Below are 18762 nucleotides of genomic sequence, written 5' to 3' on the forward strand. Positions count from 1 at the left end.
TCCTTTTCTTGAAGGTTAAATAGATGCACTGTCTCAGAAGGTATTTCTGGAGAGAGATTTGCAGAAATGAGACCAAGTCAACTCTTAACTCTCATAGTGAAGCAGAAGACAGAAAGCTTTTATATCTCTAGCTTAAAGTTGTAGTTTAAAGGTTACTTGTTGCTGCTTCTTTTTATAAAAAAGAAAAAAAAAGAGAAAAAAAAAAGATTTCTTTTCAGTATTCTCATTGAGGTATAAATATCAGGCTTGAGTAAATTAAGCTGTAATTAGGGCTGCATTCAAGATAATGCAACTTATTTTTTCATGAGTATGCCAAAGCATAGCATTGGCCATACATTCAACAGCTTCATGCTGTTCAACTTTTTTCCACCACGACCTTATTGTCACCCTCAGTAAATGTTGTTGGCCTCTTAAGTGCTGCACTTTTAAATCCCCAGAGAAAAACGGTTTATAAATGAGGCAGGTGCAGGAAAGTAGTGGTGTTTATGCCCCTTGCTGATTGGAAATTGTTTCCCACAGGGGTGGAATAGAGTCACAAATGCAGAAATCCCATGGGGAATGGATGGAATATAAGACAGAAGAAGGTGTAAGGTTGATCCTACTACCTCTGAACTCTTGTTCAGAGTTTCACTGTTGGGCAAGTTTGTTTGAAAATCATATGTTGATGATGTTAGTGTTCTGTTCTTTCCTGGTTTAGTTACAGGAAAGTCCCTGCCCTGGAACTGCCCAGAAAGGGCAGGCCTGAAACTGGCCTGGCCAACCCAAACCTGTCTGTATGGTAGTGTCAGATCTGTCAGCCTGTTGATAGTTCACCTCTCAGTTCAGCTGTCCAAAATTTGAAATGCTTTAAATCAGCAGAGACATTATAATGATATTTCTTCACTGTGCGCTTGGTGTCACGGTATCATTCTGAGATGATGCCTGACATGGAGATTTGGGCACAGAAGCAGTCACAGCAGACTATTCCCCTTTACCTTTGCTATTGCAACAGTTTTGTGCCCCACCCCCCTATTTTATTTTGGATCTAATCTCCCAGACTTTTTAAATCCAAGTAATGGAAACCTAACATATGAATGCATAATAAACCATTTCCATTTTCTTTTCTTGATAGCATAGTTCAGTCTAGAAATAACTCTGGATTGGTCTACTGAAGTCAGGAGCCTGGTACAGTTAAAACCTTTTATCTCATTTCTCCATTATAGTGTCTGTCTAGACAGACTCTATTTATACTTGGCTGTAGCACCAAATTTAGACAAATAAGTTCATTTTGATAGAAATCGAGTCATAAATGGTTCAGACATTGCTTTTTCTGATCTTAAGACATGAACCATCTTACTATGTACCTACCAACACTGCTGCAAATGAGGAGTTTCTGAGCAGTAATAGGAGAGGATTTAAGGTCACACAGCACCCTCACTGCATGCAAGATCACAAAGAAAATCGTTCTCAGCATAATTGGAGGCTCTCAGAACTCCCCTCTTACTTGTTATGTCCAGTATCATGAGATGAATTTATTTTCGCATCTATATGATGGATTAGCAAAATCCCAGGTTGTGTGTATCTTAGTAAACTGCTAATATTTGTCATCCTGATAAAAGACCAATGCTTTCTTAGGGGAAAGCTGCTAAAGCTATTTCATTTACTGTTATCTTGCGATACCAGCACCTTTAACTCCTTTGAGCCAACCTCTCCAAACTACTGATCAGCCTAAAGGACTTGGGAAGAGCAAATGCTCATCTATTTCACTGTGGAACAGGATACTTGTGGTAAATTTTATGATGTATCTGTGCTGGTGTTATTCACATTGCACTGTTGAGCTCGATCAGTCCACTTGGGCCAGAAGCTATTTCCATTTGATTGCACAGAATTGCTGTTTGCACAGGGTCTTTTCCCACTCCAAGTACTCTGTGATACCATCAACTGCGGCAGACATAATTTGAAAATGACTGCAAAGCACATACTGTCCACATTGCTGTAAAACGCTTCCCAAATTATGTGGACATGCAGAGGAGGCTGGTTAGTTAAAACTGTGCTGGGCCTTGGGAGAAAGCCGCTGAAAGCAAGGCTGGTATCTCACAGCTATGAACAGACTGAAAAAAAAAAATCCTGCTCTGCATTATCTGTTCATAAATCCCGGCTGTATTAACATGCTTTTATTTCCTCTGACTACAAGAAAAACTGTCTGTTTCTCTCCCAACATGTCCCCATCCCTCCATCCCCACCAGAACTATCTGTTGAGCAGGGTCTATAAGAATGTACAGTTGTCAATTAAATTATGAAAATATACATTGATTTTTTGTTTCTAGCTCTGCCAAAGGTTCTCAGGGCATGCTGGTAAGCCAGGGAGAGGTCTTGTTCCTGCAGCTTCTCTGTCTCTCCTCCTCAGTTCCCCAAGCTGGTAGCCCACTCCAAGGGACAGAGAGGATCACAGCTGTGTTCCAGCCTACCACTACCCAGCATCCTGGACACTGCTTTTGGAGATATAAATTAAAAGTGCCAGGTTAAGAAGAATATTCCCAGCCATATTCTCCAATTTCTACATGAGAGTTGCAACTCTCAAACTAATGCTTACAAAAGGTAACAATTGCCTTTACTCTTGGATATAGCTTGGAGGAGAGGGATTGTAGCCACTGCTCTTAGCTCCAGCCAGTGCTGTCAGTCTGTGTATGTGATCACACCCATACGGCAGCTGGGAAAGAATATCTCCTCTGTGAACCTCAGGCTTAAAGTAATTTTTTTGGAGTCGCTCAACTCCATCTCCAGTTAGACTGAGAAGTGGGATTTGAATTATATTCATACAGGGCCTTTTATGCACTGAGCGCTGGTTTGGGTTGTTAGTTCTATCACAGCAAACATGATCAATAACAATGTTATCTGAAGCGTGTTCCCCTGCAGCTTGTACAGCCCCATGCAATAGTTTGGAGATCCTCCAAGAGGACTTCCTCTGGGAGTCGGCTCTGCAGCCAAATATCTTTCAGTGCTATGAAACATTTCCTGATACTCTGTGTGTTTGTCCCCTGGGGGAAACCCTCACTATTTCCTTTCCCTTTAGTATCTGCTCCCTTCACAGGCTTTGGAAGGATCCCTAGGCATCCACAGGCCTGGCCATTTGGTGACATGCTTATGCTGTTTGCAGTTTTGGAAGGATGGGCCCCAAGTTCATATTTAGGCCATTAAATGAACAGCCTTTCACTTAGTGCTGGTGCTGTGTTGAAGGTTCCTACTGAACTCTGTACTCTGCTGTGGGTAGGCCGCACCTCGAGTGCTGTGTTCAGTTCTGGGCCTCTCACTACAAGAAGGACACCGAGGCCCTGGAGCATGTCCAGAGAAGGGCTACGAAGCTGGTGAAGGGCCTGGAACACAAAACCTATGAGGAGCAGCTGAGAGAATGGGGTTGTTTAGTCTGGAGAAGAGGAGGCTCAGGGGAGACCTTATTGCTCTCTGCAACTGCCTGAAAGGAAGCTGTGGGGAGCATGGGGCCATCCTCTTCTCACAGATAATTAGTGATAGGACAAGAGGGAATGGCCTCAAGTTGTGCCAGGGGAGGTTCAGGTTGGAAATTAGGAGACCTTTCTTCTCAGAAAAAGTGGTCAGGCATTGGAATGGGTTGCCCAGGCAGGAGTCACCATCCCTGGGGGTGTTTAAGGAAAGGCTGCATGTTATACTTAGGGACAGGGGATGGTTGGACCAGATGATCTTGGAGATCTTTTCCAACCTTAATGATTCTATGAATGGTACGAAACCATGCCCTGCCACCAAATTCTGCATTTTTGAGCTATATACTTGTCTCCTCACAAACACATGAGTTCCATTGCTGTATTTTTCCTTCTGATATAACACTCTATGAGGCAGAGAAGGGAGGATGAGTCAGCCTGTAGGTTATCAAAAGATGTTAGGGGTCATGAGATAAATTTCCTCATACCTGCACTGCAACTCCATGTAATATGCATTGTTGCTGAAGAGCAGGGTTTAGTTTTAATAACATTTAGGGGATGAAATATGAAAGCAAGGTATAATGGGATTTATTTAGGGAGAAATCATTGAACAGTCAGAACATGATAAACCAGAGCAGTGCTATACCTGCCCTGACTGAGGGGGTTAAATCCAAAATCCTGGTAATTACAGTGAGCCCCTTGGTTAACATTGACTTCTCCATGTATTTCAGTGAAGACCCTAGGTTAAAACCCACTGACACAGAAGGGTAACCTTTCAGTGCCTGCAGACAGGTTCATCAGGACCTGAAGAAGAAGGGAAACACCCAGTCCTCTAAGTCCTCAAACCAGATAGATCTCCTTCTTCCTCTGCTCAGAAAGAGCACATTGTTGTGCTGGGAGGCTGTGAAACACTATTAATAGGAGCTGCCAGTAGTAACGGCTGAGATCCCCTGCCTCATCTGTAGGATTGCTATGGAAATGCCACCCTCGGTCACCTCAGAGTGAAAATCAACAAAGGTATTTCCCCTGCTTTCCACTGGCTGTAAATCAGTACCCCCTTCCTACAGGGGGTAGGAAGCCCCGGTTCCCACCATTGCTTCAGCTCTGCACATGAAGTTCTGTGAGCCATTCCACTCAGTGCACTAAGATTTTCAGGATTTGGGGGTGTTTGGGGCTTTATGTGTCTTTTGTCTCATATTGTCAAACAAAAACAGAAAAACACCAGAAAGGGGAAGTGATGTCTTTTCAGCTAAGCAGTTTTGACTAATTAGCTTAATTCCTTTTTAAAAAGGCAGGTAGGAGGGAAGCGTCACTCAGATAATGCTAGCTCTTGAAGATGATATTTCAAGAAATAACCAAACCAAAACAAAAAGTGTGAGAAAGACCTGTTGTCATGGTAACAATGTGTAGCAAACTGATGTCAAACATTCTGTGAAATTATCTCACCAAGTTGTAAGACAAGATGATGAACCAAGCTACAAAAGGAGTCTGTCAGTGTTTTATTTACACAATTTATATATACCTATTTGCCTGTGTGGTATGCATATATCACACCCACACTACCACCCACAACACACAGCTGTCCCTCTGAATTGTCTTCATTCTACTCCAGAAATTCAAGGAACTATGGGGAAAGGACAATAAGAAGCAAAGAAAGGAAAACAGCATTCAGGTGTGGTAAAGAAAACAACACTGCCTCTTTTCAGTAAAAGGTGGATGTCGGTTGAAAGGGACAGATTTGGTTCTCACTGAGGTTATTTGTTGGACTGGTTTCAGTAGTACAATTCCAGACTTTTGTCAGTGGGATTTAGACCAGAACAAAACTAACATTTTGTATGTTAATATCTTATTATTTCGTTTGTATAAGAAAAGATCTTTATGCTCTGCAAATGTCAGTGCACAGATATCACAGAAGAAACACATTTAGGGATGCTGTGTGAGACTACGTCTTCATTTAGATGCAAAAGGAAAAACAAGTTGGTGATGCAGTTTTGTGCTTGTAGATATAATGGACCCAGTGAACTGCTCAGAGCACAAAGCTGAGGCGTGTAATTACTTGCATTAGTATTTCTGCAGTCACTAAAACAGGTGTCTGAGACTCCTGGTGGGATCTTAGGAAGTCAAGAAGAGATACTATGCTTTGCAGGAAAGCAAACAGAAGAGAGAGAGCCATCATCCCTGAAGGCTAGACTGGATTTGGAAGCAGGCAACAGCTTTAGCAAACAGCAATTATTTTTCTGAACAAAATAAGAATGTGGGTTTTTTTCCCCTCTGGTCCACACTGACTTCTACATATAATGCACTTTTTGACCTTCTGTTCCTGCCCTAACCAAGTATAGAAATTTAAGCATATATATCCATCCCCACATAGTCTTTCTAAATCTCTCTGATGTTCCCTTTCCATTTTTCTTAGAGAACTTCTTGTGTTCATTAACACAAACCCTCTGCTTCAATGAGCAATGGTTCTACCATCATGAAACTAATATCCTAATTCTGCCATATCTTCCTGACTCACTCTTGCTGTGCTCCCAGACAGATTCCACGTTGTCCATACACCCCCTCTGCTGCCTTGTCACCCTACCAACAATTCGCATCCCCTGGAGCCTGGTGCACCTAACCAACTTTCTCCAGTTCATTGTGGTCCTTCTTGTCCCACCCATGTCCTTGCATGGACCATTCCTCTCCCACAGCTTACACCAACCTCCACCCCACAACTTGTTCCCTGGCTGCCAGACTATATCCCAGTTTGATTCAAAACACAATCTACTAAGAGGCCTCTGCAAAGGCCAGACACCCAAATTACACCACAAAGCCATCTGTTAACAAAACATAGATGGATTATTTGGTAAATGCATAAAGATAAGGGCAAAAGGCTATAGCTGATGTAAATCCAAGTAGCCTCCTTATTCCAGGTAACACTTTGGTTCATTATATGCCTGCAGCAGGGGAAGCACTGTGCTCATTCTAAATACATAACAACTCATTTATTTGATGATTGATGATCTCAACCAAGCAATTTTAGGGGCATAAGAAATGAAAAAAAACATATATTCAGATTGGTCATTCATTGCCAAGGTAAGATTTTGTTCTATACAAATAGAGTGCCTTTTTTTTTTTTTTTTTGTCTTTTATCACACGTTTCAATTGATTAAACTTTACCAAAGACAACAATTTCTCTGGATAAAAGTAAGGGTGGTTGGAATTTTTTTTTCATGGGGAGTACACCAATTAGTGCAAACAAAACTATTTTCAGGAAACACCTGATCTCAGCAAATCTCCTGCCGTATTTTTTAACAGAAATTTTGTGAGAAAACAGGAGAAAAACTGTGTGATATTAAGCATCACATCTTTGACACTTCCACAAGAAAAATCGGTGTTTTCTCATATAGAGCAACCTTTCTTGGTAAAACAAATGCTTTTTTCTGTGTATACTTTTAAAGGTGGAAACAAGGATAAATAGATTCATCTTTCCTTCTGTTTTGAAGCTGGCCTGTGATTTGCAAAATCAGTTTACTTCTTTGTACTGTATGCAGAAAGTTGCACCAGTAAACCCTTAGCAGACCCGTTCTACACCCGCCTTTACTAGCAACCTTAATCTGAAATGAAAATAAAGCTCATCGCATTATGTCTTATTTTGATTTTCCATGTTATGTTTTAGGATTTAACTGGATTGGTTTATGTCATTTTATTCTCTGGAGTTCCTAGACCTCAGGCAGCTGCATTTCTGCACTGTTTAAACATTGGAAAATGCTTCGGGGTTCTTCAGGGTCAAAAGCATGATGTCCACGGCCTTAGTCCTTCCTGCCTGCCCTGTCTCCTGAAGCCCTTCATGCCATACTCATCAGTGCAATATAAGACGTTGTTCACACAAAGGCAATGTTAATCCAGTGGTGAATTGGCAAGCCTAAGCATGCAATGCTCAGGAAGTTCTGAGAAAAGACTGGAAGTTCTCTCAGCCATGCAATGGGACCACCTAACACTCTGTCACTGAACCATGGCCCTGAACTCCCTGGTATGTGGTGGGCTTAGGTGGCAGGTCTGTATAAGTTCCTGAGCCCAGCTGATGGTCTGGAGCTCTGCGAGTGCCAAGGAGATACTCGTAAAGCTGCTGAAGAAGGTAGTTTTAATGCTCTAAAGCGGTGCTCCAATATTTACAAGAGCTAGAGGACTCATTTCCTTCCAGTTATTTTATACGAGAGATTAGTTTTATGAGCTGAAAATGACCATTTTCCTGGATCTGGTCTGTAAGCTGTGTTTTTATTATCCACCTGCTGAATTCCATGTGAGGAAAAAAGAGAGAGAACCCCTCATATCTTCTTATGTTCAAAGCAAAGTTACTGGGAAACATGAAATAGTGTGGAGAGTGTCGGCGTCCCCTCTTTATATATCCACAGCTTTCTAACGTCTGCTAGAAATTCTGCTGAAGAACTCAGCCCTGAGTCTTTCAATGACTATGACTATTACAGAGAGGATGGGTGGAGCTTTCTTATTTCATTTTGTTTGTTTGTTTGCTTGTTTTGTTTTTGTTTTATTTTTTTTTCCTTTGGAAACACGCTCAAATGATGAGCTACTATTTTGTGCTGGCCCATTGCCAGGCTGCAGTTTCAAATCTCCAAACAGCCTGGAGGTTAAGATCAGGAGAGAGTAAATCTTGTGCTTACTTTCTTACAAATGAATAATAGTGCTGTTGCCTGGCTTTTTGAGGAGAAGAAAGAAAGGAAAGAAAGGGAAAGGGAAGGGAAAGGGAAGGGAAAGGGAAGGGAAGGGAAGGGAAGGGAAGGGAAGGGAAGGGAAGGGAAGGGAAGGGAAGGGAAGGGAAGGGAAGGGAAGGGAAGGGAAGGGAAGGGAAGGGAAGGGAAGGGAAGGGAAGGGAAGGGAAGGGAAGGGAAGGGAAGGGAAGGGAAGGGAAGGGAAGGGAAGGAGGGAGGGAGGGAGGAAGGAAGGAAGGAAGGAAGGAAGGAAGGAAGGAAGGAAGGAAGGAAGGAAGGAAGAAGAGAGAAAGAGAAAGAGAAAGAAGAAAGAAGAAAGAAAGAAAAAGAAAGAAAGAAAGAAAGAAAGAAAGAAAGAAAGAAAGAAAAAAGAAAGAAAGAAAGAAAGAAAAAAGAAAGAAAAAGAAAGAAAGAAAGAAAGAAAGAAAGAAAGAAAGAAAGAAAGAAAGAAAGAAAGAAAGAAAGAAAGGAAGAAAGGAAGAAAGAAAGAATGTAATCTAGAATTGTTCCATGCTTGCAGTGGATTCAGCAAGATTGTGTTTCAGTGAAGATTTTCACTCCGTCCCCTGCCACAAATTGATATGCCACTACTTCAGAAGTGGCTTAGTGTCCAGGAATGACATGGATCTTCATGATTTAGAGCTTTAAAAACTAATTTTCAAGTGTTTCCAAAAGGAAAAAGAATAATTTTAAAACTCAGTGCCATGTACCATTTCTGGGTGTTAAAGCCCCACAATGCTTTGGTGAGGAGACCATAAATAACAGTGAGAAGGTCTAGGTAGAATTTAAACCCTTTGAACATAGTCCTCTCTTTTTGTCCAATGTCCCTCTCCAAGCTCGAGCTTGACAACATTTATATATGGGCAAATCTACTGTGTAACAGGGGTGTTTCCTGCTGTCCTTTCTTGAGCTTGATGAAGGCAGACCATGGGGGAAACTCCCTCTGTGTCTGATGTAGCACTTGTCACATCCAATCGAGTGAATTTGCAAGTAGGTATGTGTTAGATTCATCATGTGGTTATGGAAACACCACTTTTGGACAAGGCGAGGTTACAAACTCTACCACAGGTACCATAAGTGTTTGTGATCACATACGTAATGTCTGCCCTTCATCTCTTGCTAAACATATAGATGTAACTTTACTTCAGAAGGTAAAGACTGCTTTAGCTCACTGGTCAGTTGCTTTATCTGATATCCAGACATTCCTGTGCATCTCCCTCTGCCTCAAATGAATGCTTTCTCCCCCTTGCTTAACAGGACTGAGTTTTGAGGGACATGAAGTATGATCTCCTCCATATCCTCCAGATCTTCACTTCATCAAACTGGTAGGAGCCTGGGAAATAGGTGAAGAGGACCTGGGGTAGAGACACAGCCTGGAAAGCACCAAGTGACATAGTAAGCACCTCTTGCATCATAATGCATTCTGAAAGCACAGAAGTTTTTTGTTAAGCAGATGTAGCTCCTCTCTCTGTTTCTCCTGTGCATTTCCCTGGTGCTGCAATGACCATTGATAGGAAGAGTTTGGTTCCAGAAGAGGGAGAGATGTGGTGATTTTTTGTTAATTCTTGAATTCTGAGCACAGCAAATAATGTAATAACATCATGCCTAGATTTCCAGAGTGATGTGTAAAATTGCCATTGCAAGAAGGTAACATGTTAGCTGGAGTGAGTAAAAGCTACAAAAAATTCCTTAAGTCCATCACTTCAAGGAATGTATTTAATAAACATTCTGGGTACATAAAAAGACCATTAGGTAGACTAAAAATACCCTGTGAACAAAGTAACTGAAAAGAATGGGGTTTGGTATCTACCTGTGTTTCCTCTGGGAGAAATTGGAAGTCTGTTTGTTTGGATTAACATTAGTGTCAGTGTTAGAGAAGTAGAAAACCACTGGTCTTGAATCTTCAATAGTTTCCAGCTGCAGTTCATGGACCTCTCTGTTGGGTGTGGGAAAGATCCTTACCTATTGTAAGTCTGCTGAAATTCATTACGCAGATGCCTGCAACTCTGCTAATATAATTTTAGAGCTGTGCAAGCTGGAGAAGGTTGGAAATCACAAGGTCCAGATGCTCAGCTGGTGCAAGATGATAGTAATGCATCTCAGCTTCAGCAGACTTGGCTCTCTATCCTTGTCTGTATCAGAGAAGATATCTCATCATTTGCCTTCGTGTAGTACTTTGTACTCACGGCTATTGAACACAACAAATTTAACCAAGAAGCCACATCTGCCAGGCAGACAAGACTGCTGCAGAGCTGCAATGTATCTAAGGTCAATGGTCGATAAATCAGGCAATGACGTTGACAGGCCTGATTCTCACAGTACCAGTGAAGTCCATCGCTGTGTGCATTTCAGAGTTCATATATCCAAAAGGCTGAATAAAGCACAGCAAAAAGCCAAATACTCTCTCATTTTTTTTTTCTTTTTTTTTTCTTTTTTTTTTTTGGAGGTGGAGGGAGGAAGACGGACAAAGACTTTGTGAGAGAGAAGCTGGAGGGTGTTTGAGGATTTTTAGGCTGCCCTGAAGCAAATGAATAACCTTGTTCTGAATCAGCCTGACTACATAGAGTGTTTCTGAGATGTTGTAGCAACACTTCTGCCATCAAGGCTTCTACAATGGGAAAAAGTTTTTTAGTGAATTAATTTTTTTGCAGGGTTTTACTTTTCCCCAGAAATTTTCTTTCTGGTGAAGAAACCTGTTTCTCAGGGATATTCTATGAAGCCCACTGTTGGTGGTTAATAACTGCAGATTATGGGTTCTTTGTTATCTGTGGAAGAAAACTGCTCCTTAGAATGGGGAATCGGAGGATCACATTCATGCTCCCTGAATCCCTAACTGCATCTGTTTAATCCACCTCCATCAGCTAAAGAAAGTTATTCTCGTAGTTACGAACCTAGGATGAAGTTCCTCACAGGGACTGGGGTGGCACAAAGTAGATCCTCTGGGATTTTTGTTCAGGGCCACTTGCCTCCACAGAGGAATAGGTCTTCTTGCACTGTAAACAATATTTCAGATCTCTTGGGCAAAAGGCTGACTAGAAGATTAGCTACACAGAAAGCTCAGGTACAGTCATGCTGGGGAGGAAATGTCTTGTGAAGAGGATGGTGTCAAGTCAGGCAGCACATGGTTGTGCTTGGATAGGGGATTCTGGTTGCACGTCAGTCCCCCAGCCTGATCCATCAGGGACCCTGTGAATCACCCAAACTGGCTACAGCCCCCAGCAAGGCTCGAAATGTCCCAAGGATGACTGAAGGTTTGGGAATTAATTGAAAAGGGCTGCAAAGGATGCCCCTCTCAGAAACCTACCTTCTTCACCAGGTTGGGGTCATCCAGTGGAGGAGATGGGGCTAAGAACTAAGAACTCCAGCCTATAACCTCTGGCCCATCACAGAGCTTGCAGCAGACTAGCTAGAGTTCAGCTTTTAGAGCAATTTCTCACTTTTCCATTTATCACTGGAAAAGGTTTTTTAACAAGGATCATGCCTCTAGCTCATCTCTGAATTGCTACATTACCTGCTGGTGAAGGTGCCACTCTTTACTCATAGGCCAAACAGTGACTATTTATAAATTATACAGCTTGACTTTATTACCCTACCTTTCATTTGTGTGTCAGAGAAAGCAAAGGCACCATAAAAAATGGGCCTGAGACAGCATTTGGTGGTGGTTCCTCTGAAAGGGGACTGTCATATTTGTATCAGACAGAATAGATATCAATTCCTCTTATATAAAAAACAAGTTTAGGGGTGGAAAAAAATGGTTAAAATGTATTCTGATTTGCTTTTGTCTTAGAAGAGTACATAAAGCAACACAGTGCTGGCAGAGTCAGATTTTAGTAAAGGATAAACATCTCTGTGTTGGGGAAAGGAAGAGGCTATCAAAAGCTCCTTGCGAGTGGAGAAAAAAGAAAGCTCCATGTCTCCCACTTGCTGCCAGGAAAACCCTGAGTTACCCAACACAGAACCATCGTTGTGAAGAGCTTTGCACTGCTTTAGGAGGAAGTTAGGGGAAAAGGACATAAAGATGGGATTGAGAAAATTTCTCTTCTCATCCAGGGGGGTTGGAACTGGATGGTTTTTAAAGGTCCCTTCCAACCCAAGCCATTCTATGATTCCAAATCCTCCTTTTTCCAGCTCTGAGAAAGTCTTTACTATTGCATGCTCAGCTCACGTTGTTACTCAACCTCCACACTCTTACAGCATTTTCATTCTTTCCTGAAGCCATGCTGACAGCACAACAATATCAGAAAGTGGCCCAAATTTGTTTCAAGGTCTCATCCTAGAAAGCAGTAGAAAACTTTGGCAAGGGCTTTGCTCTAAAGACCTTGCAGAGTACTTGTACAAAGAAGTGCAGGGAAGCCTGGGCATATGGTAAGATAGCAGAACAAGCCAGATGATTTCCTCTGCAACACACCATGTCCCAGAGAGCTGAGCTTCCCTTGACAGGGTAGGAGGCAAGCAGGGATGGTGAAAACTCATCCCTAACTGGTGAGAGCAGTGACACAAGCTCATTACAGAAGGAATACAGTCTCAGTCTTCCAATTTTCATTCCAATCTTGTGTTGGAATATTAACACTGAAATGTTCTCTGAACTTTAATTATTGTGAATCAAATTAGGCTCTATGCATTAAGTCTACCTTGCCAGGTCCTTATGTAACAGGAAGGTTCGCATGCCTTGATGTAGGCCAGATGTTTTCTTCAGTGCATAAAATAAAATTAAAAAAATAAATAAAAATAAATGCTTTTCCATCTACTGAAAGTACATGCTTTATTCACATCTGTTGAAAAGATTAACAATCTCTCTTGAACTTGGTTTACTGCAACTCAGATTTGTAAATTACAAGCATTCCTTTTTTTCTCAGATATGCAATGAATTAAAAAAAAATACTGTTGAGATTTTAGAAGTAGTAAAACTAAACAGCTCAAAATAGAAAACTTTGCTGAAAGTGAAATTTAGCCTCAAAAGGGAACTTCATAACAATTAAAAGTTTTATTGCAAGGCTCTTCAGGTTTATCTGTATTTTGATGTTTTCAGCATTGCCATTTGAAAAATGGGAAAGTAGAGCAGTCTTATAAATCCTCTTCATCTGGGAAAATATTGAGAAAAAATGCATATCAGTTTGTTTTTCCAGTCACTCTCCTCAACCAGTCAAACAGGGCATCAGTTATCCATGCTTGGATTTCAGCACTTCTTTCACTTCAGCTCTTTGTCTCTGAACCCTTCCTTCCCAGCAAATAAAAATGTTTCTGTGGGACTTGCTGATGTCCCAGACCTGACCCAAACCCCAAGACTATTGCTTTGTGATTTTAAATTGTCCTCAAGCTCCTCTTTGCAGTGACTCCCAGTAGACTTTGGTTAGATGAAGATGAAGCGAGTGGGAAACACTAAGGAGGAGCAGATGTTACTTACTTAAATTTTCACGATTTGTTGTCTTTAGACCATACAAACATTGTTTGGCTGTGTGGTCTTTGTGTCTTTGTTCACCCTCGCTACTCTCTTGAGTTGTTCTGACTGGACAGAAGGTGCAAGGTACCCATACCAAAGGTTAGATCGTCTCTTCAGGTCAAATGATCCAGGGCTAAGGGCAAAGGCAGGGAGAGAGGAGGGGCAGCAGTATGGACATCTCCCTTCCTCATGTATGGATGCAGAGGGAGGTGAAGACTTGTGGTGTGAAGTCCAAGATAATGGAAGAGAAGAACCTGGTGAACATCAACAGTAACATCAAGAGGAAGAGAGATCAACAACTGGAGGCAGGTTGCAGAAGTCAGGCTATTTAGGAACTGGCTGTTATTTTATGACCAAATCAGACAGAATCTCCCTCTCATTTCACCTCATCTGTCCTGCTGGGTCTTCCACAGGGTCTTCGTGCTCTGGGCACACGTCTTTTAAGAAGGCACCCCTGAGGTCACAAGGGGGAGGAGGTGGGGAAGAAGATCCTCCATGTCTGCATCTGTCAGCCAAACACATCCCATCAGGCAGAAGACAGAAAACATGAAAAGAGAAGCATGTTCCCCATTTCTCTTTCCACAGTAAGTAAATCCATGCTTCCTTGAAGTGAGCCAAGCGAGGATTTTGTGAAAGGCAACAGTTACTAGATTTTGATTTAGGTGCTCAGAGAATCTAACATGAGAGACTGCGTCCGATTTCAAAGTAAACCTAAATACAGGAAAGTATTTTTTCAAATGAGCAGAATAACCCAGCATAGTGCCAGTAAAGAAACCACAACCAAAGCAGAGTGTTGCACTGAGAACATAACAGCTCAGCAGCATAATAGCAGGTGCTTTCTGTTGAAATAGCTGCTGTTTGCTGCAGTTTGACAATGCTTGAGACTACTTAAATCCTTATTATCCATATTTGCAGTATTGTATGCAGTTTAGTTTCTACTAACAAGGTAAAAGGCAGACATTGACTTTATTCAGCTAGGAATATAACTGTCAAATGACTATCTCCACATAAATCCCCAAGCATGCTACCAAGTGCTGAGGCGAAGCTGAGTAGTCTTGGAAAATAAGGATGAGGATTTGAGGGCTCTTAGGTCTGTTCCAGACTCAGCAGGTAAGTCTGGGTAAGAATCATGGGACCCTGGGTCACCCTCCGGTCTCTTTAGCCTCCGTGAGAACCTGTAGAGATGTGGTAGAGGATGATACGTGTCCTCCTAAACTGTCTTACCAAAGGCCTGTCAGATGAATTCTCCCCTGCAGGCACCAATTTCTCCTGTCTCACTCTAATGGGAGGTCACAGTGAGTGGTGTAGAGCAGAACATCTCATTTCAGATTTCTAAAGCGTTAAGGGAGACGAATACTCCCATGTAACCTCTCCTTGATGCAGTATCTCTAAAATGAGAATAGTGATTCTGTGCAACTCAGCAGCAAATGGTTGAAGGAACTAAGAAATCCTTATGGGAGAATGTGAAATTCTTGATGAGGGTGTATGTCACTCCAGATTTCATAAAGCCGGATAAATTTTTGCTCACAAGATTTAATATCATTAGTAGATCGAGATACCAAGGATGGCGGTGAGCAGCAGTGCTTGGCCAGGAAAGCAGGACTGCTGAGCAGTTGAGCTGTGGTGCCTGTTCAGAGCCAGCCAGGAGGGACAGAAAGTTATTGCCAAAGGACAGCAGAAGGTGCTAGGGAACTTGCAAAGCAGCTCTTCTTCAGCCAGTCCCTACCTCAGCTATTGCTGCTCCGTTAAGCCTGTCTTGAGGGGTCTCCAAGTCCTCCTTTAATTATGGCATTGGCAGATTTGGTTGCCTTCTGTCCACATCAACCTGCAAGGTGACTTCGCTAACATGTTTATTTGGAGGATGCAGCTGCAAGATTTCAGGGTTTTGGAGCCATTCTTGTTTACATTGTTGTCAATGCAGAGAGGCGAGGATGGTGTGGATGAAACCCAAGGGAATCTCTCTGTTAATATCCTACCCTGAAATGACGGGAAGGTCAGAGCTAGTTTCCCTGCATCTGCCAAAATCACCCCCTTTTCCCATCCCTCCCCCTGCTCTGGGGACAGAAAAACCAGCCATGCCAGAGTCAAACCAGTCCTAGGGTTCATCAAAATGTTTCTAAAGAACTGAGTTTGTGCTGCAAGAAGCCAGATTGCACAAACATGCAGATGTTTGCAAGCAAATGTCCCAAGGAAGATTAAAATCCCAAGACACTATTTTTTTCATAGCTCACATCTCATCTGCTGTCAGGATGCTTGGGCTGCTCGCTGGAGATAAATATATAGACATGACCAGCAAAGACAATAAGAGGTGGAAGTTTCCAAATTATGTCTACTTTTGTGATAAGAAATAAGGTTTGTTCATAGGAGACAACAGAGGAATGATCCTCATTCATCAGGAATACAGCAATGCTTGAAATCCCAGTAGAGACTGGAGCCTTAATATCCATAGGAGTGATGAAACTCTGCTCCTAACCTAAGAACAGAAAGAGAACAGAAGAGGAAAGGACTTTGCTGCACTCCTGCATCTTATTTGAGTCAGACAGTGGGGACAACCCACTTCTGTCATCCACATGTCCCTTTTTGATAATCCTATCCTCTTTTCCTTTTGTCATGCACCCTTGTTCAAGACTACAGCCTGACTTTTCTTTGCTCTAGGGAAGTTCACACTTTAAAACATTTATGCTGAATCACCTCTATCTTGTAGCACTCCACCCAAAGAATTATCTCCGATAAATCTGTAAAACCCAGCAGGCCAAAAGACTTTTCAAGTCTCTCTTCAAGATTTACCTCCACATTGGGCTTTGCAGCATGTCCTGACATTCAGGAAATGAGGGTTGGAATAAGTGGCTCACGGCTTCTCTTAAAGACCCGTGAGATCCTTGTAAATTCATAGCTCTCTTCTGCCATGATCCACAAAAGCAGGGTGCCTTATACAGAACCTGCAGACAGATCAGCAGGTAGGCAGACGTAGATGTACCTCAGTCTTATGTTCATCCTTCTTCTTCTCCTGGGAAATCAATTTGTGCATTCAACTAATATACTTTCATCCCAACATATACAGTAAAACTAGCATTTCTGTTATTTGCTTTTATTTTTGTTGTTGTTGTTTTTTATTATTTTATTTGTACATCTGTAATGCAGTTATATAGCTTCCCCAGTTCCTCAGTCCCATGGGCCAAATTGGGTTAATTTCCCCATCAGTTGTATCAGCCCTCCATGCAAAAGTGCAGTTGCTTTATATGGATGTAGCTCCATGTCTTACAGCAGAGGGCTTTCTTTTCCAACACAAGCATGGAAATACAGATGCTCAGCCCCCATTTGGTCCTCCTCTTCCCCAGTTGTATTTGGGCCACAGGACCTTGTTTGGGGCTGGTTTTGAGTTTTGGAGCTCTCTGTATCTGAGTAGTGCCACTTTAGTGAACTGTCATGCTGATGGATGTTAACATCGAAAACTCCTGAACTGGGCAAAGCTGTTTTGGTTCTTCTGTTCTACGGCGATTTCAGTCTATCCCTACAGAAAAAGGGGTACAAGTTAAAACTAGAAATGGCCCTCTCCATATTTGCACATGCTACAGTCTTTCTTCTGCAGTTCTCTGCTTCTGTCTTTTCCACAGGTTTTGGAGTTCTTCAGCTTCTGTGCATTTCTTTTTTGCACCTGATGCCTCTGTCCCTCCAGAGCTGCAAAGCTTTCCCATGGCCTCAGGCAAAAGAAATTGCAAAAATATTTTATTTAGCCTCTGAGGTGACAGGCAAAAATTGTGCTCAACAAAGATGTCTTCATAAACAGGGTCACAGAACAGTTGTACCCAATAAGCTGATCTTGGCGTGACTATTTATTTCAGCACAAACGAGCCTGAGATTCTAGTTATGTAGTCATTACGCAAAGGACTGTGTGAGACCTCAGTGACTCACGCTCAGTACTTCCAATCACCCCACGAGCTAGTCTCTTGATACGATTGACTAAACAAACGTAGTTTTCGTTTCACCCCATATAATGCAATGCAGCTATTCGTTAATGTCACTAGATCACACGTTGGCTGAGGAAAGAGCTCCCTTGGATTTTGGAAGGGACCCTGGGCTGCAGTCCTCGGTGTGCCTGTCTACCTGTTGTCTTTCCAAACAAGCCTGGCATAGGCAGCCCAGACAAGCGATTGAGTGCCCAGTGACTGGGGCGAGACTGCCTGGAGCCTTACATGAAATATGCTTGGGAGGAGTCCGAAGCTCGAAGCCAAGGCTGGCTAGGAAGAAAAAAAGGTCCTATTTTGGGTGTTCTCGCTGAACATTCCACTTGAAGGAATTTCCTCCTTTTAAGAAGGAACGTGAAATGGTCACACACCATTAAACTGATGACTTTATATTTTGCTTTTTGCTCATGGCCTATTTATAACCATAAATCTGCATAGCAGGTCAGGTGGTGAGGAATGTCCTAAAGACAACCCTTAATTATATCATTCTTGTTCATTTTCTTGTTCAAGAAGTGCTAGGCTGGGCACAGTACCAGCAATCTTCTCCCCAGGATCTCAGGCACTTCCAAACTGAACATGCCCCAAGCAGCGGGAGGCCTTCAGCACTGCCTGTCCGTGATTTTTATTTTCTTGTGAAGTTCAAGCACTGAAAAATTCACTGATCACATGAAAACAGAAAAGGTTGCAAAACATGCATAAAATACCAATCTGTAAGATGACCAAGAGAATGTAACACAGACAACACAGAGAAAGTTCGGCATGGATAAGATAGAGGAATAGGAATCCCACAGAGAGGTTCTGTTTGGTTTCCCTGTAAATAATGGTTTGCATAGACTTGAAAATTAGTACAAAATGAAGTAATATGTGGCTAACATTGGCTCCTGAATATCTTCACACATATACATTCTCGTTCCCTATTGACAGTGCCTCACTTCTAACACTCATGCAGCTTTTACAGCGCGGTGTCTATGGAGCCAAACATGAAACACATCAGGTGTTCCTCCATAGGCAGTAAGTTTTTAATTGCTGTCTTTGGAAATCACAGTATCTTATTGATCTACTGAAACATCCAAGAACTTACCCATTTTTTTCCTTTGTGAACTGCCATTTATGGATGCTTTTACACTGTTAGAAGTTGTTTAACACCATGCTGCAGTAATCTTCTCAACCTGCAGCTCCTTAGCTTGCCAAAAACAGTGTGATGCTCTTTGCAG

General features: G+C 42.1%; 1 long non-coding RNA gene across 1 annotated transcript in view; it reads left to right on the forward strand.

The window, feature by feature from the left end:
• LOC118248481 (uncharacterized) overlaps nt 1-18762 on the forward strand; it is a 50009-nt gene that overhangs the window by 15144 nt on the left and 16103 nt on the right. The window contains exons 2-3 of the long non-coding RNA XR_004778761.2: nt 9401-9538; nt 13997-14167. This is a non-coding gene — a long non-coding RNA (uncharacterized LOC118248481). The remainder of the gene's footprint in view (nt 1-9400; nt 9539-13996; nt 14168-18762) is intronic.

The sequence above is a fragment of the Cygnus atratus genome, chromosome 4, assembly GCF_013377495.2.
Source record: "Cygnus atratus isolate AKBS03 ecotype Queensland, Australia chromosome 4, CAtr_DNAZoo_HiC_assembly, whole genome shotgun sequence".
Taxonomy (NCBI): Eukaryota; Metazoa; Chordata; class Aves; order Anseriformes; family Anatidae; genus Cygnus; species Cygnus atratus.